The sequence below is a fragment of the Hemicordylus capensis genome, chromosome 3 (assembly GCF_027244095.1).
Source record: "Hemicordylus capensis ecotype Gifberg chromosome 3, rHemCap1.1.pri, whole genome shotgun sequence".
Classification (NCBI taxonomy): domain Eukaryota; kingdom Metazoa; phylum Chordata; class Lepidosauria; order Squamata; family Cordylidae; genus Hemicordylus; species Hemicordylus capensis.
In genome coordinates, this window is record NC_069659.1 from 245,469,484 (window position 1) to 245,491,364 (window position 21,881).

Sequence of the window (21,881 nt, forward strand, 5' to 3'; positions counted from 1 at the left end):
TCTCCTCTCCTTTACACTTGTCTCTCCTTTATCCCAATTTCCTTTGCTTCAAAGAAACTGAATTGTCCCCTTCGGTGCGTAAGCGTAAAGGGCTGAATGATGGAACGGGAGTCCCCGCCCCCCCCCACCCCCAAAGCTGGGTATGGAAAATTCAAAGCGCATGTTATATAACTGGTGGCTAACAATTCCCGTCAACTGCGAGGAACAGGAAAAGGCAGTGTAAGGGCAGCAGCTTCACTGTGACTTCATCGGACCTTAGTGAGCATGTGCAAACCACGCGCACATGCTCATTACTCCCGAGTCCTAGCACCATGTGTACAGGAGTCAAGACCAGGAAGGGTAAAAAAAGAGAAAAAAATTCGGAGGCAGACACAGAAGATTCAAGATTGCAGGAGCGAGGGCGCGCGGCTGCGTTTGCCAAGGCGATTGGCTGGACTGTGCGCGCGCTGGCGCGTATTATCAGGGCCAGCCTTGGAGCTCAAGTCTTCAGCGCGGGGCAAACTTGCCAGCCTGCCGCTATTCCCTTCGGGGCTCCGTGTGGCACCACGGCTGTGAGACGAGAGGGCGGGCGGGCAGCGCGAAAGGCTGTGCCCCAGTTTGTGTCCAATCAGAGAGTGAATTGTGTGCACCGAACAGGGCAGCAATGCGTAAACAACAAGCCCTGGGAAAGTCCTCCGCCCCCCTACACCGCTCCCTCCGCTCCACTGTGAGAGTCTTCCTCCTCGCTGACTCTCAACATCCTCCTCCTCCCTCCCTCCCCCACCTCCCCAGTGGAACTCCTGTCAGCTGAACAGCAGCTTCAAGCGCACCTCGCTCGCTCGCTCGCTCGCTCCCCGCGCTTCCTTGCAACATCCATAAACTCCCGCGCTGCGTCCCCAGGGCGCTCCCGCTGGGCTGCTTGGGGGAAGGTAAGGGACCCATCTGCCCCGGCCCTTCTTCTCTTCACCCCCGCCCCGAGGAGTGGGGGGGGGATGGTGGTGGAGGACGGCTCGTCTGTCATAACAAGTTGCTTAAGGTGCCTGCTGCTCGTGCTGAATCGCGCGTTGCAGCAGCAAAGGCGGGCTGGAGGCCGCTTCACGAGGGGCTCTTAAGGGACTGGAGCGGAGAGTTAACTTTGCCTCTTATTGTCTTCCCGCCTCCGTCCCCGTCCCCCCGCCCTTAATCAAGGAGCCTCAGGGAAGCAGCTCAACCAAGCTGATGTTCCCGATCACTAAGAAGGGGGAGAAGAGAGAGGAATCCTGAAGGGATGGTTTTGCGATGTTTGTGTTAAGCTTCGCAGTGCGAGACCCAGCGCCGCAGCAGCAACAGCACCCCGTATCCTCTCTCTGCTGGATAACGAGCGTTTGCATTTGGCTGCTGCGTCGCTTCTGCCATTCCGGATTTTTCTAGCAAAAGCGCCCGATGTCATTACTTAAGAAAGAGTGAATGGTTTCTTGTCCGGTGCATCTCTTCCTAAGGAAATTACCTTCAGCTCATACTCCAAAGGCGGCTTGGTCGGCTTCCGCTTTTGATTAGCTTGGATCATTATTATATAAGATGTCACAGGAAGAGGAGATGGAGGAGGAACGACGCAGGTCCTGGATGTGGCGAAGGGAGCTGTTCCATATCCCTTGTGCGTAGCTCTTTCAGTATTTACGGTTAAGAAGGGCCGGTGCACCGTGGACACGCATACGCAGACACACACCTGTCTGATCTCAAAAGTGAAACTGACAAGCTGATCTTACACCTGGTTGTGTGTATGCATGTGTAAGGGGGCAGTTCTAAAGATTTTAGAGGCTGAAACGTGGGTACACTGTGTTTGTCTTGCTTGGCACCTAGTTATTCTACCCCCGTACTTTCCACATGGAAGAAATGTGTACATTAAATATTGGGGGAGAGGGTGGAGTTGAAGAACTCACTGTTGTTTCATAGCATAGCATAACATAGCATAGCATGATCGAATCTCACCGGTTAAGGGGCATTCGGGTGTAAAGTGGTTTGTGAATTACAACCCACGTGTGTTTTGCTTGTTAATATGGCCCTGAGATGATGACTGAATGGATGAATCATCAGTTCCAAGGAATAAAAACTGGTGACTCAGTTCTCTCTCAATCACACACACACTTTGATTGTAGGTTTTTTTGGTTTTTTTACTCCAAAAACGGGAGGAAGGACCAACAGTACTGGGAATTTATCTGAAAATAGAATCTTTTCATGTATTTAGGATATATTTTGTAGTGTAGTGTAATCCTATCCCCACTGGTATATTTCCCAGACTATGGAAAACACCTATATTGGGCAGCAGCAATATAGGAAGATGCTGAAAGGCATCAACTAATACTATGTGGGAGATGGCAATGGTAAACCCTTCCTGTATTCTACCAAAAGAAAACCACAGGGTTCTGTGGTTGCCAGGAGTCAACTTTACCTTTACTTTAATCCTAAACATGCTTGAATTGAGTGTTAAAGATCATGCCATTTGAAATTAGAGCAGGAACTTTGAATCTTGTCCCACAATCTTCTGTTGCTTTACCTGTCATAGTTTGGAAAAGATTTTTAAATGGTAACTTGTCTCTCCTATGAACCACTAATCCTTTTATGCTCTGCTTAGAAACTATTTTGTGATATTAATGCACCATGCAGTTGTTTTATATCTAATTTAAATAGGAGGAAATGAGCTAGGCAAATATACTTTTCTTAAGTTGGCTATTCTCCCCCTGCATAGGTTCTGCTCTTTAACTGTTATCAGCAAGAAATAAGCCATACTATAACAACTGAGAATAACAGGCTGGCCAATTTTTTGACCCCAAGGTGTTCCAGGTCAGGTGTCATAAAAACTTTAAATGACAAAACTGGTAATAATGGGAACTTTTATCAGAATTGTAAGCTTTTTACTCTCTTGACTGCTTGACTAGTATGCATCTCAATACACTGAAAGCAATACACTGAAAATGGCAAAGATTTGATTGATGTAGCATGTCAATCAGCTGGTGTTCTGTTATTAATTCCAATAGGAGCAAGACTGCACCTGTGGGGTGAATCCAACTATAGTTAGTTACATTTAGACTCCACTGAAATCAGCAAGAAAGGTTAGACACTACTGGCTGAATTGCCATTGATTTTAATAGGATTTTAGTTCAATTAACTTTAGTTGATGGGAGACTTTAAGGTCCTGACTCATAATGACTGAACAATTAAACCAGACATCCCAAAAGGGTTCACTACCATTAAAAAAAAATCTTGAAATTCAAGTCAATTGGCTCCATTAAAGTATTCTCCATTAACCTGCTAAGAGCACCTGCACGCTAATACTTGATTGTTCCCCTCACCTCAGAGATCTCTCCGCCCTCACCTGAGCCGCACTCCTGCTCCTCCTCTTCCATCCGGTTGCTTCCATCCCCCTCACCCCTTTTGGTCACTCCTTCATCCTTTTACTCCTTCCCCCTCACCCCTCTTGGTTATGGCCACAGTATTGATGGCGCCTATCAGCCAAGCTGCAACCCCCTATCCAGAGAGACCTCCCCACCCGAGCCCCGCTCCTGCTCCTCCCCACAAGAGCAGCAGAAGTAGCAGTGGTTGACCAGACACTTCTTTGCTGCCATCACCGTCATGGTTACTGGCCATGGCCTGGGCCTGTCCCTTGCCTGCCTGCCACCCTCCTCCAATGGCCTCAGTAGTCCCAAACAGCAGTATTGGTTGACTGGGCCCTTCCTTGCTGCCAGTAGGTGCCACCATGGCTGCTCGTTCCCCTCAGGCTGCTGGCAGGCTCAGGCCCATCCCTTGCCCTTCCTTCTTTCTCTCCTCCCCTCCCTTCTTTCTCTCTCTCTCCTCCATTCACTCTTCCCCTCTGTCTTCTTCCTCTCTCTTTCCTTCCCCTTCTCACTCTCCCCCCTCCCTTCCTGAGTTAACAGATCTTGTTCATCTTGTTTCCTCATCTAATTCACACAATGGCAGCCTCCTTCTGAAGGGGCTCTTTCCTCCCTCACGACCCCTCTTTTCGCAGACCCCTGCCATCCGTCTGTCTGTCTAGCTATCTATCTGTCTATCCTCTACTATCAAGAACATCTTCCGACCAGTAACAGTTGCATTCCAACTGTCCTTAGCCATCACAGGCTCCTCCTCTTTATCTGCATATGGAATCTCCACTGCCCAATCACGATGGTACTTTTGTTTACAAACTCTCGTGAGAGTTGCCACGCATGGGATTAACCATGGGTACACCTTAGAGAATTAGATAGATAGATAGATAGATAGATAGATAGATAGATAGATAGATGAGTTTTACACAATATGTTTTCATTTATTCACCTTTTGGTCACTTACCAACATGTTGCACAAGGCACTGCTGGCATTTCCAACCTGTTGGGGCAGCCTTCATCGCTGCTGCTGCCACCACCACCACCTCGATGGCAGCAGCAGAACTAAAGAGACGGTGTGCTGTTTAGCTCCTCTGCCACTGTCCGTGCAGCAAAGAAGACAAGAAGTGAGATGGGAGAGATCTGGGTCACCCCCCAACACATTGATGGCCATGCCCCCTGAGCCCCCTTAACAATGCCACTGGTGCACAAGAAAGCCAGCCCTGGTGGTGTTGCATTGTAAGAGAGCAGTTGCACAACTTCTTAGAACAGCCTGCAGGCACTTGTGCAGTACTATTTCTATTGGAAGTAATGGAAGTAGCACTGTGCAAGTGCCTGTGTACTGCTTTAAGTAGTTGTATAACTGCACTCTTATGCAACACTGCATGGCTTTCATATGTACAGCAGCCCTTGTGGGTTGGAAATACTGGTGTTGCCTTGTGCAACATGTCAGCCAATGTGTTTAATCCTAGAAGTATGGCCCTGTGTTCCGCACCCTACAACAGGGGTAGGCAATGTGTGGCTCTCCAGAAGTTGCTGAACTACAACTCCCATCATCCCCATTTGTAATAAATTGTGGCTGGGGGTGATGGGAGTTGTAGTTCAGCAACATCTGGAGAGCCACACGTTGCCTGCCCCTGTAGCATTTTCCTTTAGGAATCCTCTGGAATAAATGGGTTGTGAATTGCAGTCCTTTATGTAATATATGGATGACACATCAGAGTCTGTTCTGCAGTGATCTTTCTTAAGATCCCTTTTGACTCTAAAGATGCATCCAGATGGTGTCAGAGCACATTTAGTGTATCTCTCTGCTGTAGTGTCATATTTGAGCGCATGAGCTATGAGTGAAAGCATCCCCAGTTCACATATCAGGTCAACTATGGTGAGCTTGCAGATGTCATCAATGAGATTTTGTAGAGATTCTGAGGTAGAGCATATTAAGTGCCTTGAGACCAGGAAAAGAGTATATATCAACATTAAGTAGTCTTGTAATTCATGCAAATTACCTACCTATCCTTTCTCATCCACAACAGCAAGTACCTAGTAGGAACTAAGTAGGCTACATGAGCACAGTAGTGCCGTGACTATGCAAAGTAGTAGCCAGGGCTGGCCCTCTAATGAGTCACTGTGAAGAGACTTCTGGCTGCCTTATGCACGGCCGGAGCTATAATAGGGTGCACATATCCCCAAGAACCCACGCTGCCCTGCCTCTGGGGCCACTTCACTCGCCTCCCCTTCCCCTGCTGGCCAGCCACTCCTGGGCTGGCCTTCCGTAGGGTGAATCGGGGTTGCTGGCTGCCCTGAGCCCCATGCGGCCACCCTGAGCCCTGTGCCTCTCCTCTCCCCTGAGGCGGCTGCTTCCCCATCTCTTCCCCATCACGCAGCTCGGCCTTACATTTTAGGCAGTCTACAATGGGGTATGAAAGTGGAGAGCAGCCGTGGCTGCCAAGGGAGCCCTCCCTTGCCAGCCGTGCTGTGGATCTGTACTTTTAACCCCTCCTGCCTAGAAGGAAAGGCAGCGGTGTGCAAGGAGGGCTGGCCCAGCTGCGAGGCAGACAAAAATGGCAGCAGGATGGGGCTGAGGGAGGGGAGGCTGGCCCAGCCAGTGTCCTCCATTCCACTTTCCTGGCTTGACGTGCAGCCAGTTGTCTAAAGGGAGGACTTGCAAGAGAGAAAGCTGGCTGGGGCTCCGCACACACCTACATTTGCTTTGCCCCCACCCCCTGGGATGGCCCGGGCGCCACTGCCAGGGTAGGGAGTGTGCTGCCGCCATGAAGGGGAGACGTGTGAGGACACAGGCTGGCCATGCCCTCCCTATGCCACTGGCCTCCTGGCTCCTTTAGCTGCCTGTCCCTACCATACTGTGCTGTCACTCCTCCTCTTTTCAAAAGGCAGCAGGTGGAGAACAGAACTGCAGAAGATGCAGAGGACTGTAGTGATGGGCTAATAGTTTGGTTTTCTTTTCTTTTCTTTTTAAACGACAATTAAGCTGATGGCATTGCTAGTTAGTATCAGTTGATACTATGGGCCTCTTAGCCAACAAATAACCTTTTAAGATGGGGAGCATCCTGTTCCAAAAGCCAACCTCACTTGCCAAACCAGCACAAATCAGCGTCACTGTAAATATTATTTCCAGATGTGACATAGCAGCAGAATGAAAAGCTGTTGCATGCTGCAGAACTGGGCAGAGAAAGAACTTGTGGGCAGTGCTTTATTCACCAACTTAAACAACTGACTAGCTACAACTGCATCACCTTAAGTGGCACAGCGGGGAAATGCTTGACTAACAAGCAGAAGGTTGCCGGTTCGAATCCCCGCTGGTACTATATTAGGCAGCAGAGATATAGGAAGATGCTGAAAGGCATCATCTCATACTGCACAGGAGCAGGCAATGGTAAACCCCTCCTGTATTCTACCAAAGAAAACCACAGGGCTCTGTGGTTGCCAGAAGTCGACAGTGACTCGACAACACACTTTAATCCTAAACGTAAGCCACCTAATGGTGCAGCAGGGAAGTAACTTGCCTAGGGAGCAAGAGGTTGCTGGTGCGAATCCCTGCTGGTATGTTTCCCAGACAATGGGAAACACCTATATTGGGCAGCAGCAATACAGGAAGATGCTGAAAGGCATAATCTCATACTGCATGGGAGATGGCAATGGTAAACCCTTCCTATATTTTACCAAAAGAAAACCACATGGCTCTGTGGTTGCCAGGAGTCAACTTTACCTTTACTTTAATCCTAAACATGCTTGGATTGGTGTTAAGGATCGTGTCATTTGAAATTAGGTTCAAATCCCCACTGGTACTATATCGGGCAGCAGTGTTATAAGAAAATGCTGAAAGGCATCATCTCATAGTGCACAGGAGGAGGCAATGGTAAACCACACCTGTATTCTACCAAAGAAAACTACAGGGCTCTGTGGGCGCCAAGAGTCGAAATTGACTTGATGGCACACTTTACTTTTAGCTACAGCTGCATCAGTCTCTACCATAGATAGTCCTCTGTTGTAATGGATTTGCATGTAAAAATGATACTGGACTTGTTCATTTGTGCCACTACTGCTGCATTGGTGCAGGGCAAGCTACTAGGTGTGCCATCACAGCTTTGTATGCCAGATCAGGGTGGCATGCTAAACTGACAGTTAACTAAAGTAATTAGTTGATAACAGCTGACTTATTAAATTTTTAATAGAGGCATTTGCAGAATAGATTTATACAGCAGACAAATTTCAGATATCAAATGGAAAAATAATTAGCTATGCAACAATGCCTAAAAGTTGCTTTAAAACTGTGCTTTCATTGATGAGTTGATTTCAAAGAATGCGAGACAAATCATTTTAGTATATACCTCTTCCTAGGGATGTGCAGACCGGTCTGGCAATGTGCAGACCGGTCTGGCAACCGGTCCGGCGGTTTGGTCCGGGGGTTCGGAGTTGAATTGAACCACCCCCCAATTCCGTTGGACTGGAACCGGACCGCCAGGTCCGGTCCGGCCAGTCAGCGAATTTTTTTTTAATCAAGTAGCTTTTAAATACCTTTAGCCCCTTCGGGGGGCTTGCTAAAGCCGCGAGGGGGTGGGGTGTCCGCGCAGGTTCCCTCTCACCCTGCCAGCTTTCCTTATCACCGCCGCGGCCCGCGGCGGTGATGAGGAAGGCCGGCGGGGGCCTTGGCCAAAATGGCGGCCGCGCGTTCGTACAGAGTCCCGAAAGGGCTGAAACTGTGGGCCGCGGCAGTGATGAGGAAGACCGGTGGGGGCCTTGGCCTCGCAGAGGGCATTGGCGCATGTGCAACGGCCACCAAAATGGCTGCCGCGTGCTCGTACAGAGGCCCGAAAGGGCTGAAAATGCTCAGTTACCCGGCCGTGGCAGGCCACAGCGGTGATGAGGAAGGCTGGCGGGGGGGGGGAGAACCCATGCGGACACACACACCCCGCGGCTTCAGCAAGCCCCCTTAAGGGGCTAAAGGTACTTAAAAGCTACTTGAATTTAAAACACACACACAAAATTCCCAGACCGGGGGGGGGGTGTTCGATGGGGGGCTGGGCCGAACTGTCCCGGTTCCGTTCGAGGCCAGTCTGGCCTCGAACCGAACTGGGCCAAACGGTTCCATGCATACCCCCTACCTCTTCCACTTTGCAACAGGTGACTGCTGAGATGTGTTGATGGGCAGAAAATATAAAACTTTAACAAGTTATGTACATTAGGTGTAGAAAAGCAGTGCAGTTACTATGTACAGTTGCTGCTGTGCTGGTCCCAATGAATAAGAAATCTTTTTTAAAAATCAGAATATGTTTATATACATAAATAATAATCAGATGTGGAAGGGAGGTATGCCCCTACTATGGAAATTTTTAAAAATTTGTGCTTCTTCATCTTTCTGTGTTTAAATCATGGACACTGACGTATTTTTCTTTTCTTTAAATAATTTCACCTTTAAAGAAAATAACAAGCTAGTCTCCACAATATATCCACAAAACAAGCTAGTCTCAAATGGCAGGGAATATACAGTAGTATATTATCAGCTAGTCTCCTAAGATGTTTTCTTCTTTTATGCTCTTTAGATACAACATGCTTCAAAGCAATCACAGATAAAATTAAGTTTATTTCTTTCTGTATCATTCAGTGTAATGGATCAAGGGTGGTGGAATGGCACAATGCCAAAATGATGGGTGGAATTTCTCAAAACAAGATTTGAATTTTAAAGGGGGGCTGGCTCAAGAAGAAGAAGATAAAAGTTGGATGTAAGCTTGTCACTTCTGCTGGCTTTTGTCTTGATATGTTAAGTGTCACTTTTGCTGTGACACCCACAGTGATGTGCCAAATTCCTACATTTCCACCTCTCCTTTGAAAGTAGGCTCAAATTTAAAATGAAAACATTTGAGCTTCTGTTACCCACTCTGCATACTTCAACACATTGATGCCTTTATTCATAGCCATGTCCAACTAATGAAAACTGCAAATGAAGATATAATCTTCCAGTTATGAAGCCCTCTCCTGTCTTAGGGATCCTTGTGGTACTCTGCAGTGACTCAAAGCAGAGTTTCAACTGCTGTTAGGCAAAGTAGCTGCATCCAGGAGAAGGGAAAGGCAAAATTGACAGGGATGAGACAAAGACACAGAAAACCCAAGAATAATTGCCCATCATGTCACACAAGCAAAGAATGAGGCGGACGTTAGAAGTTATGCCTAGGAGGATTGGGGCCAATCATGGATAGCCACAGCCAGGCTCTGGCCCTGCAGAGAAAGATGAATTGGCTGAAATCTGCCTTCAGGGTTTTTGTTGGTCGGCCAGCACCAGTGCTGTGGATAGTTCCATGGATGGGAAGTGAGCACCAGAGAGCCACCAAAGCTGGATTCTGTTCCCACACATGCCGACCCATGACTTCATTATATGTTTCAGACTTAACTTCTGATGGAAGAGTCAAGTATTTAGAGTGCCATAGAGTGAGACTAAGAGCAACAGGGTTATGTCTCAGCTGTTAGTGTCACCATGCTTTTGTTTTGACTGACTGAAAGGAAATAATAGGATCCATTGTCAAACTTCTGTTAAGAAGTTTTTCCTGATGTTCAGCCAGGACGTACCTACTTTTAACTGAAGCCCATTAGATCTAGTCCTGGCCTCTGGGGCAGCAAAGAGCAAGGTTTTGCCTCTTCTGTGAGTCAGCCCTTCAGTTATTTGAAGAGTGTCTCCAGTCCTCTCATTCCCCTGCTAACTAGGCAAAGAGGCACCTTTCAAAGTGGTGATTTTCTTATATTGAGCATGGGGAGAGCAACAGACCTTGTTCAGCCCCAGCACAGCCTCCTTCCAGCCCCAGCACAGCAACCGGCTGTTGCTGGTGTCTACCTTGTGTTTCTTTTTTGAATGTGAGCTCCTTGGGGACAGGATATCTAAAGTTTACTTTTTCCTGTGTAAACTGCTTTGAGAACCTTTTTGTTGAAAAGTAGTATATAAGTAGTAGTAGTAATCCTAAGAATTCTCTTCTCCAGGATGAAAGTACCCAGTTCCTTCAACATTTCATCATATAGTTTGCTTTCCAGATCCCTGCCTATCTTAATTGCCCTTTCCTGAATTTGTTTACATCCTTCTTAAAGTGCAACACCCAGAACTGGACTCAGTACTGCAGATGAAGTCTCACTAGTGCGGAATAAAGTGTAACTATTCCTTCTCATGACTTCATAATTAATAGACCTGGTTCTATTAATGCAGCCTAAAATTGCATCACCTTTTTTTGCACTTGCATTACACTGTGACTCATGTTCAGCTTGTGGTTGACTGCAATCCCAAGATCCCTTTCATGTGTGCTACTGCTGAGCTAGGTATCTCATGTCCTATACTTGTGCATTTTATTTTTATTTTGCCTAAGGGCAGAATTTTGCATTTGTCTCTCCTGAATTTCATTTTGTTGGCTTCAGCCTAGTTTTCATGTGTTCAATTTTATTTCTGTCTTCTGAAGTGTCAGCTATTCCCTCCAAGTTTTGTGTCATCTGTAAATTTAATGAGGTTTCCCTCCATCCCTTCATCCAAGTCATTGATACAAAAAGTTGAAGTGTAACATGTCCAAGACAGAGCCTTGCAGCACCCCATTCTAAACGTCCCTATAGTTTAATGAGCTATTTGAATAAGGTTTCTATCCAGTTGTGAATCCAAATGACAGTACTATTGTCTAGTATTATTGTCTAGTCTAGTTAGCAATGAGTTTGCTAACAAAAATACCACTGACAACCTTGTCAATTGTGAAGCTGAAATCAAGACATATTATGTCCTTAGTGTTCCTATAATCAATTAAGCAATTATTTTAACCTCATTAATCAACTTTTCTCTATTGTTTAGGATCAAGCCAAGGCTAAGCAATCCCCTTGCTTCTTCCTCCACATTTTGAACGATGTTTTCAGCAAGGCATGTCAGGAAATTGTTGGAGATTCTATGCATTGTGGAGTTTGTCTTTCAACAGATATCAGAGTATTTGAAGTCCCTCATTATTACTAATTCTTGCTTCCCTGAACATTTGTAATTTGTTTCAGGAAAACATCGTCCACATCATCTTGGCAAGACTGTTTGTGGTAGGCTATAACAATGTTATTATATTTATGTTTTGCTCAGATGCTCTCCACTGGATACCTTGCTAACTCTTGGTTTTCTGTGAAAGTGTATACAATTTGGACATGTAGTGTTACTCTCTCTCCTTTTCTGCTGCCTCTGTTGTTTTTGAACAAGCTGCATCGTTCATTTGTAATATCTGAATCTTGAGAGTCATCCAACCAGGTCTCAGTTATACCTGTCAAGAAGTATTTCCTTTCTTGTACTAGTATGAGCTCATCTTGTCCCCCTTCCCCTGCCCCTATATTCTGTGGATTAGTGTACAGACATTGCAACTCATGGATATTATGCTCCAATCTCTCTGCTGATACTTAACTGTGGGGTGTACTGATAGCCCCACAACTCCCCCAGTGGCATCAAGTCTCTATCTATAGTGCTTACTTTTGTACTCACTTTTGGGCTTTTGCCTCTAGCCCCACAGGATTACTTTAAAGCTCTCTTTATCAGGTTAATCAGGCTTCTACAAACACATTTTCCAAGTCCTTGTGAAGTGCAGCCTGTCCCCTTCCACTAGTCCTTTGTTAATGAAGCTTTGGGCCAAACTGCACATAATATTAAAGCTGTCATTAGAAGATAGTTGTACCTTCAACATATAACTAGTAGTACAACTGATAGTTGTACCCCAGAAGGGGTCATTTTTATCTTTAAAAATTAGCTATAGGGTCCTCAGTCTGGGCCAGGAATGTAGCACACAGTGAAGGGGGTCAGGTCACCACTTTGCATCATTTCCATGCTGAAAATCCTCCCTGAAGTGGTGATTGCCCCCAGTGCAGTTATTTATTGCAAGATACCATCTTGGGGATAAATCACTGCTTTGGAAAGGGGATTTTTGGTCCAAAACTGGCATAGGTGGAGAGTGTTGCTCCCACCCCTCTGCACACCACACTCCCAGCCTAGATCAGGGGGCCCTGCAGCTAATTTTTAAAGATAGAAGGACCACTTCCGGGTTAAGCTCATCTTCTAATGACAGGATGTAGTTTGGCCTTTACACCATGGTCCCAGAAACCAAATCTCTCTTGTCAACTCCATCTGCATGACCAATCATTCACCTGAAGTATGATTTATTTTTTCTCTTTGTAGTCCCTTACGTTTTAGAGGAAGAACTGGAGGGTTTTCACACAGGGCTGTTACCGCAAATCTCCTTTGGAAGAGAGTATGTGCATTCACACATTGGCTAGACTTACCCTGAAGTCCATTCGAGATCGTTGGAAGCTCCCCACACACAAATTGGGCTTTGTCTTCCGAATTCTAGCTTGTCTTGGTGTATTTCCGGGTTTTAAAAAATCCTGGTTTTAAGTGAGTTTTTTAAAAAACACTGCAGCAAATGCCAGGGAGAGGCACTGATTAGAGTCTTTACATAATCATTAACATGATAAGAGGAAAGCACGTTTTAGAAATGCAAATAGAACTACTTTGCCTAGATGTGCAGAGTGTAAAAACCAGATTTCAGGAAGCAAACTCTGGAAGTTCTAGTTACAAAACCTCTGTGTATGCTCAAGTTGACTTTTTGAACAATATTAGTCTGCTTGCTTAAGGTTTTTGCTGGTTAAAAAAGAGCTTTTACCAAAAAAAACCTGATGTAAAGCACACCACACATGTGTTGGGGGAAAAGGGAAGAAATCTGTTAGTGTATACAAATGCTCCCAGTCTAGGACACGAGGCTTTGGAGGCAACATTGTGTTCCTCCCCATGGAGCTCCCAAACACTCTCCCTCTCCCATTCCCTCCCTCCCTCCATTGGCTCGAAGGAAAACATAGAGGCATGCAATGTGAACCTGCACAAAAAGGAAACCCGAGAGCAGAGGGGAGGGTCTCCTTCCCTCATGCCGCGAGTGTAATTCAAAGTGGCTTTGCTCAACATTTACCCTGAGAGCTGGAAGCTATGTGTGGGAAAGCTGCTGATGAGAACACCACTTGAGCTTTCACGTTCCTTTCCAGAGCTCTGTAGACAGATGTGATACATCATAGCTGTAGCTGGTAATGCCATTCATTCCTGTGTGGATGAGCAAGAAGGGATCATGATGGCTTGTTAAGTCTGGGCAATCTGTCCGTCACATCCTGGATCTCCTCACCAGGGAGACAGCACACTTCACAAGCTAACAGGTTCAGCTGGCATACAGCCACCTCTGTACTAATGAGTAGGGAGTTGCTAACCACCAACATTCCTCCTCCTCCTCCTCCTCCTCCTCCTCCTCCAGGTGGGTAGGAAGCCATGTTCTTTCTTCAGGGGTAAAAAGTCTTCCTTCCCATCTAACTTAGGATTCCTGTTGGAACAGGAATTCTGTGTGGATGAGAAGACTGTAGTGACAGCCCTGTCACTGTGCAGACTCCATAACTGACTCTGATTACAGTGCAGATGTCAAGTCCTTTCTTACGATCAAAGATCAGATACATAGACAATTACAAAAGAATAATAGCATATTCGAATCAAATCTAACTACCACAAAGAGAAGACTTCACAACACCTAATCATGGCTATTGTATATATTGGTCAACCAGCTCTTAGTTGCTGTTGAATCTTGACAGCCAATACACAAAATTTTGCCACATTGTAAGTGATGCCAGGCTCCTTATCTGACAGGAGGAGTGTATCATAAAATTTATCTTCTCGACCCAAAGAATTCAGTAATAAAGGAATTATGAAAATATTACAGCAATCCACCAATGGAATTGTAGTAAAGCTCCCCTGTAACACCACGGATGGGAGGACGCTTTGTCTCACTCTAAAAAGCACCTTCTGATGTTTGGGCAACAATTAGTGCAGCTAAATAGTCCATAGGCTACAGTGCAGGTGGATAAGGGGTGGATACAGTGCAAAATGCAGATCACACAGTGCAGCTGGAATTGTACTTCATGGAGGAGAGGTCTATCAACGGCTACTAGTCTGAGGGCTACAGGCCATTTCTAGCCTCAGAGGCCAGATGCCTCTGAATACCAGGTGCAGGGGAGTAACAGCAGGAGAAAGGGTATGCCCTCGGCTCCTGCCTGTAGGCTTCCAGCAGCATCTGGTGGGCCACTGTGTGAAAAAGGATGCTAGACTAGATGGGCCTTGGGCCTGACCCAGCAGGGCTGTTCTTATGTTCTTATGACTAGACATATATGGACCCTTCGTGCAGATGTGTCCTGAAAGTCCAGTGCAGGCCATTTCATACTGAGGGTTTATGCATACAGGCAGCAGTGATTACATTAGACACCTTGCATACTATTGTGTCATATGATAGTTCCTTTGTTGTTACATTTTTCCTTTAGGAAGGTGAAAGCTACTATATGGCATACAGAACTGTTGTAGCAGAGTTGTCATTTTTATGTTACTGTCAGTGTATGTGCATGAGGTGGAAATGGCAAAGCCATGCTTAGTTGTTTGTAGTTTCTCATTAATTTTATATTGGGTGCATTCTCACAATTGGGTGTTGTACTTTATGCCACTATAAGAACACATACTTTATGTGTGCGTCAGGAGGCTGAGGCGCACATGCTCCTGTGAAAGCCAGTGAAGTGATTGGGTGCCAGCTGCAATGTCAGCTGGTCACCCATGCTCTACCAGACATTCCGCCATGATCAATGATCCAAGATCTGACCGATGGTGCTGATTGTGGTTGAATGTCCAGTAGGAAGCAGCACCCAGCTGACATTGAAGCCAGCACACAATCGCATTACCAGCTTTCACTGGAGTACACATGCCTCTGACTTTTGGCGGCATAACATAATCACTCGGTCGTGAAAGCCAGCTCATTGTTATCTCATTTTGGAAAATACCCTTTATAGCACTGATTTTTTTTGGGGGGGGGGGTCAGAATCCTGCATATTTGTCTATTCACAGTGGCAGTGTTGCCTAAATATTTATCTGATTTCTGATTGTTTTCTATTTATTTGTCTTCCTTTTTAAATAACCTCTGCCATACAGCTCTGACTTTGTCTGCATTAGCTACAGCAGCAGGTATAGAAACATGCACCACTAAGCAGGGTCCACCCTGGTTTGCACTTGAATGGAAAACTTCACGTGTGAACACTGTAATATTCCCCTTAGGGGATGAGGCCACTCTGGGAAGAGCACCTGCACACTTGCATTCAGAAAGTCCCAAGTTCCTTCCCTGGCATCTCCAAGATAGGGCTGAGAGAGAGAGACTCCTGCCTGCAACCTTGGAGAAGCTGCTGCCAGTCTATGTAGACAATACTGAGTTAGATGGACCAATGGTCTGACATAAGCCAGCTTCGTATGTTCCTAAAGCTAAAGCCAAATCTGCTGCCTGGCAAGGAAAAGGCGTAGAGTCAGTCTCCACAGAGCGCCTTTCTATGGGGTAAAGTAAAGTAAAGTGTGCCGTCGAGTCGATGTCGACTCCTGGCGACCACAGAGCCCTGTGGTTTTTCTTTGGTAGAATATACAGGAGCAGTTTACCATTGCCTCCTCCTGCGCAGTAGGAGATGATGCCTTTCAGCATATTCCTATATCGCTGCTGCCTGATATAGGTGTTTCTCATAGTCTCGGCAACATACCAGTGGGGATTTGAACTGGCAACCTCTGGCTTGGTAGTCAAGCCATTTCCCTGCTGCACCATTAGGTGATAGGCATTCTCAAAACAACTTTGCAATTGTTTCTGGTTCTGTTAAAGCAGAGAGGCTCTTCTGAACACGGTACAGGTAAACACATTTGCTCCCCCTGCCATTCAAATACCTTTGCACAACATGGCTACTGTAGGGTCCAGGAGCAACAGCGCTGGCAGCTGATACTGTGAGACTATTCTCACGTGCAAGCCAAACCAGGCTAAGGAAGCCCAGCCCAGTTTCGTCTGCAGGCGAGAACCACTGGGAGCCTCTCAGCCTCCCGGCAGCGTCATGGCAGCAAACCTGCCTCTGGAGCCCAGAAGCGCTCCCTTAACCTCATTTTTCTGATTGCCTGCCAGCCCTGGGGCTCCAATCTGATGCCGGGAAGCAGCGTGGTGCATTATGGGAGTTCCGGGGAATGGGGTGATGTATCCCAACTCCCAACCCTCCGCGCTGCCCAAGGAAGCAGCGGCATGTCTGGGTGCACGATCTCTGTGCCCAGACCCAGAGTAAGGATCGTCTGCGGGGAGGTAAGCTTTTCAAGGCTTCCTCCCCACTTGCCCTCAAGCTCTTTCTCACCGATTGTGAGAAAGGGCTTGGTATGTGCTAGTAAAAATGCTTCAAACTATTCTATTGTTGAGATTCCAGTTTTAGAAAGCCAGAGATATTTCTCCTGGCATTCAATCCTGCAGCCGCTTGCATCAGTTCACATATATGTATACTGGGACAGAGCACAATGAACTATTTATTTATTTTAACATTTGTTTGTCACTCCTCCAAGGATCCTGGAGATGGTCATGTTAATCCTCACAACCATCCTGTGAGGCAGGTGAGGTACATGACTGGCCCAGAGTCATCCAGTGAGTTTCATGGCTGAGTGGGGATTTGAACTCGGGTCTCACCAGTCGTAGTCCAACATTTGAACCACTACACCACACTGGCATGTGTGGTGTAATACATAATACATGCAGAAGCTGTGTTATGGTTTTGCATTCCCAGCAGACCTCACACGTTGATATGGTTAGGTCTGCCACTGTGCTAGGTTCTGATGGCATCCACCATGTGGCATGGCAGAAAGTAGTAACCTGCCATGTGGCAGAAACATGGTTGGGAACTGGAGTATAGATGCATGCATATCCGATTGGCTAATGCAGGTTGCCTTCAATCTGGGAGGACAAAAATCAAGATTTTCTTATGAAAGTATTCTGTTCTCTGGGGAAACAGGATGCTGTGTTGGATCAGTTAAAGTACTAAATAAAGAAGCTTCACTCACCACAAGATCAAACAAGTGCTAAATGCATCTGTAACATTAGACTTTCATGTATTTTCAGCCAACAAAATATCTTAGATTCTTATCTGAATGTAGCTGTCTAATAGCCACAAGGGTATATATATACTGAAGTAAAAGTAGGTATATAACAAACCTCCATCTGTTAAAACCATAACTGTGTTTTGATTAAAACCAAGAACAATTTGATTGAAAGCTGTGCAGTTATTCTTCTCTGTTCTCCTTTGTGAAGAGAAAGGAATGAGAGAAGGCAAGGTCTTACTTATTGCAGATCATTCAGTTCTTCTTAATGCTCCCAGAAAGATGAGGTAATCTAAACATGGCCTCTCTTATTCCTCCCAAAGGTCATATCTGGATTCCATGTTGAATTTTATACTCAATAATAAAATCCTATCACCAATGAAGGTCAAAATGACTTGTTCAGAAACAGGTGAATTTCACAAACTTGGTTGAATAGAAGTAATGATGCAGTATAGCCTTGGCACAGACTTGCAAGGGTGTGAGTGTGTGCACGTGCATACACACATGTGTGCACATGTGTGTGTAACTGAGAGCAATGAAAAACTGCTATGGATATTTAACTAAACTCACCATGAGCAGTCGCTTAAGACTTCTGTCTTAAGCTAACAACTGTAAATATTCTGGATGCTGCAGAGTAAAATCACAAGGTCATACTAAATTCTTTTTGCTGCTGTTGTTTTCAGACAGTCTCATGAAAGATGCATACTACATCTACCATACATCCTAGCTACAAGTGGCTGAATATTCCTGGGGGGGAAACCTGTAACAATTATTAATTAATGGCAATAATAATGCCTTTGGCATGAGGTAGGTGCTATATTTTGAAGGTCTTATACCTTTTGTGTTTTATACAGTTTAAACAAATAGGAATGTGCATGTTTCCTAAAGGCCTTTTCTAAGGGCCGAGAAGAACCTGCCCTCCTCAGCCTTCATTCCAAGCATGGAATGAGGCTTTTTGTGCTAATTATATACAAAAGCTATGTCTGCACAAGTGATTGCTGATAAAAAAAAATGGAAGTTTGCTATGGGCAGATCATCTCCTGTATATTTATTTTATTTATATCTTTATCATATACCACCTGATGATATGTGTATCTCTAGGCAGTGTCTACAACTCGAAACAACAAATATAAAACAGAGTATAAACAATTAAAACAATTTCACAGAATAAAATGTTAAAACAATTTCATAGGATAAAAACAATTAACCCGTTTAAAATTAATTTCAGTTAAAAGCCTGAGAAAACAGGTGTGTCTTGAAGGTCTTTCTAAAAACCATCAGAGATGGAGACGCTCTTGGAATATGCTCAGGGAGCATATTCCATAGCCCAGAACAGCCTGGCCCTGAGTCACCACCAAATAAGAAGGCCCGGTCCTGAGTCACCACCAAATAAATGAGCTGGTGTCAACCCTAACTAGACATCCACAGATGATCTCAATAGGCGGTTGGTTTCATGATAAAGAAGGTGCTCTCATACTTACCCTGGACCCAAGCCATTAAGGGCTTTATAGGTAATAACCAGCACTTTGTATTCCGCTCAGAAACATATCAGTAGCCAGTGCAGTTCTTTTAAAATCCGTGTTACATGGTCCCTTCGAATTTCCCAGAGACCAAACTGGCGGTCGCATTCTCTACCAGTTGTAGTTTCTGGACTACATAAAAAAGGCATCCCCATGTAGAGTGCATTACAGTAGTTGAGCCTGGACGCTACCAGCATATGCACCACTGTTTTAAGGTCATTTACCTCCAGAAATGGGCAGAGCTGATATATCAGCTGAAGCTGATAAAAAGTGTTCCTGGCCACTACCTTAACCTGAGAAATCAGAGAGAGTTTTAGATCCAGGAGCACTCCCAAGCTACGTAACTGATCGTTCAGGGGGGTGTAACTCCATCCAGAACAGGCAGATCTAAAGATGTTCTAAATCTAATCTGCCTGAAGTTTAAATCTAAGTTTGTTCTAAATCTAAATCTGAGGTCTAAATCTAAACCTGTTCTAAATCTAAGCCACCTGAGGGAAGAGGGATTGGGTGGCATTGTTTTACAGTGGTTCCGCTTCTACCTCTCTGGCAGATTCCAGATGGTGTCACTTGGAGACAGTTGTTTTGCTAAGTAATAACTGAAGTGTGGAGTCCCACAAGGTTCCATACTGTCTCCAATGCTTTTTAACATCTACATGAAACCGCTGGGAGAGATCATCAGGAGGTTTGGTGCTGGGTGTTATCAATATGTGGATGACACCCAGATCTACTTCTCCATGCTGACCTCATGAGGAAATGGCATATATTCCCTAAATGCCTGCCTGGAGGCAGTAATGGGCTGGATGAGGGATAACAAACTGAGACTGAATCTAGATAAGACGGAGGTGCTTATTGTGCGGGGTCAGAACACCAGAAAGAATTTTGATCTACCTGTTCTATATGGGGTCACACTTCCCCAAAAGGAACAGATATGTAGTCTGGGAGTACTTCTGGATCCACACCTCTCCCTGGTATCTCAGGTGGAGGTGGTGGCCAGAGGGGCTTTCTGTCAGCTTTAGCTCATACACCAGCTGCATCCATTTCTTGGGATGAATGACCTCAAAACAGTGGTGCATATGCTGGTAATCTCTAGAGAACAGAATACTTCCCCCCTTCTTTCAATTGGCTACAATTTACCACAGTGTCCCATTGCATTGACTGTGTATTACTACTGTAAATAATACCAAGAAGATGCAAAGTGAGTGTATGTATGCTGTAGGGCAGATTCAGCAAGCACCTCATGGTACACAATCAGCACTGGCTTGTGCCAAACAGCTAGTCCCTAATAAGATACTGCAGGGTGTGGGTGGAGTCTGTGGAAGGGATGGTCCAAGATATTTTGGTTCATGGAGCCAGAGATGCTCTTGCCTCTGGACTTTGGGGCCAAAGTCCAGGGCCTCCACACCCACTTGGGGCCACCAAATCCTTTTTAGTCTGTCCCAGGTGGTTTGGTTGCATTAAAATGTGTTAAAAAGTACTGTGGGGTGGGGTGGCGTGGGGTGGGGGCTCCAAAAGCCTTTAGGTCAAAGCTCCCAAATTACCTTGGTGCACCTCTGCATGGAACTGTTTAAAAAAAAAAGTGTGGGAACTTACTTTTGAAACTATTGGCCACCATTTTTTCCTAACTAGGACCTGAGCAGGATTTCAGCTATAATAGCTGATAGTTTGAGGGTAAGTATGTATTAATGAATGAGCTGCAGATATATGTATTCAGTCATAAGGAATTGAGTTTTAAAGTACAAATTCACTTTTCTAACTCTGGCAGATTAGCTTGAATAACTTAATTAGTGCTGGTGGATGTTTTTTGCTTTTTACAGGAGACAAAACTATTGAGGGCAAGGGTTGGATGTTTCTCTCTCCACCCTTTCCTCCCCATCCCCATTCAGCTTAAAACAAAAATAATATTTATATTCCAGAAAGAAGACGCTACCATGTACCTTAATTCACCTATATATTTAAATGAAAATACTTTTGCATCGTTTAATGAGCTAGAACCAAAGTTATCATCCTGTTCTGTCAGGTGCAAGGCAGGATTTTAATTATAGTGTTTTGAATCGGCTTTCCAAATGTGACTACAAAGGAAACAGGAGGAAAGGGGATTTTGTAACAAATGTAAACTATATGAAACAAAGGTTTCAATGAGATTCTGTAGTATCAGCAGAAATGAAGTTGAGATATAATCTGGCAATATGCCTAGGGTGGTATAATGTGGATTTTGTCACAACATATTTTAATCTACAACCAAGCAAAATTCCTAAACTGCAAATCCTGTTTAGCTCTGTGTTGTTATACTTTGTTGTCATTAGTATTGTAGAAGTGGGCATGTGCTAAATTTTTAATGTGTGCCTGACTCTACTATAACATGTGGGACCCTGATACATGGCCCATTATTGCAAATGAATCTTCGGTGTAAGAAGTAAACAATGTAGACAGTAGTTTTCCAGACAGTAGAAATGTTGTGCATTTGGGGCAAAAGTAGAACGGAAACTAAAATGAACAACTAGTGAATTTCCATGCAGTCGTTTTGGGGAACAGTTTCACTAAAAAGAAATCAAGGCCAATGTACTATGGAGCCTCTAATGATAATCCATGTGGTAAAGGAGATGCTAAGTGGTAGCAATTATCAAGGCCAACTCCAGTTTTTTTGGAGTCACTGGACATGTTGGCTTAGAAGGGCCCAGAGATTAAAATGGCCTGTATAAGATGGATTTCTAAAGTTTGGTCAACATAACTTGACTAACTTCATCTCTTCTAAGGCCCACCACCTGTTCCATAGTAAAGTAGCCTGTCTGCTGATGTGCATATGTTCAGTTTCCTGTGTAGGAATTCTGTCCCAACAAGGAGTAAGGTGTGTATGCTCTCTCTTCCACTCAGACAATTCATCCCCCCTTCATCTGCATTAATTTTGAAAATATTTGCCTACTCTACTATGTGATTGACTCTCAATCCTTCTCATCATGAGCTTAGAAGTCCTTAACATCAACCCTGATATTGAAAGTTTTCAAAACCAGAGCAGGGACCCATAAGATTCAAAAGGAGCTTTGTATCAGATTTCAAGAAAGCTTTTGTGGTTGTCTCTTC

At 45.0% G+C, this 21,881-nt stretch overlaps 1 protein-coding gene across 4 annotated transcripts in view; it reads left to right on the plus strand.

Moving 5' to 3' along the window:
• Positions 1–212: 212 nt before the first annotated feature.
• PCGF5 (polycomb group ring finger 5) overlaps positions 213–21,881 on the plus strand; it is a 62,370-nt gene continuing 40,701 nt past the window's right edge. Inside the window, exons 1-2 of one of the 4 annotated variants that reach the window (XM_053308386.1) lie at positions 570–908; positions 1,168–1,612. The gene's annotated coding sequence lies outside the window, so the exon portion shown is untranslated. Of the gene's footprint in view, positions 340–367; positions 909–1,167; positions 1,613–21,881 lie in introns of those variants that run through there. The other 3 variants (XM_053308388.1, XM_053308393.1, XM_053308383.1) reach the window with 3 other exon arrangements.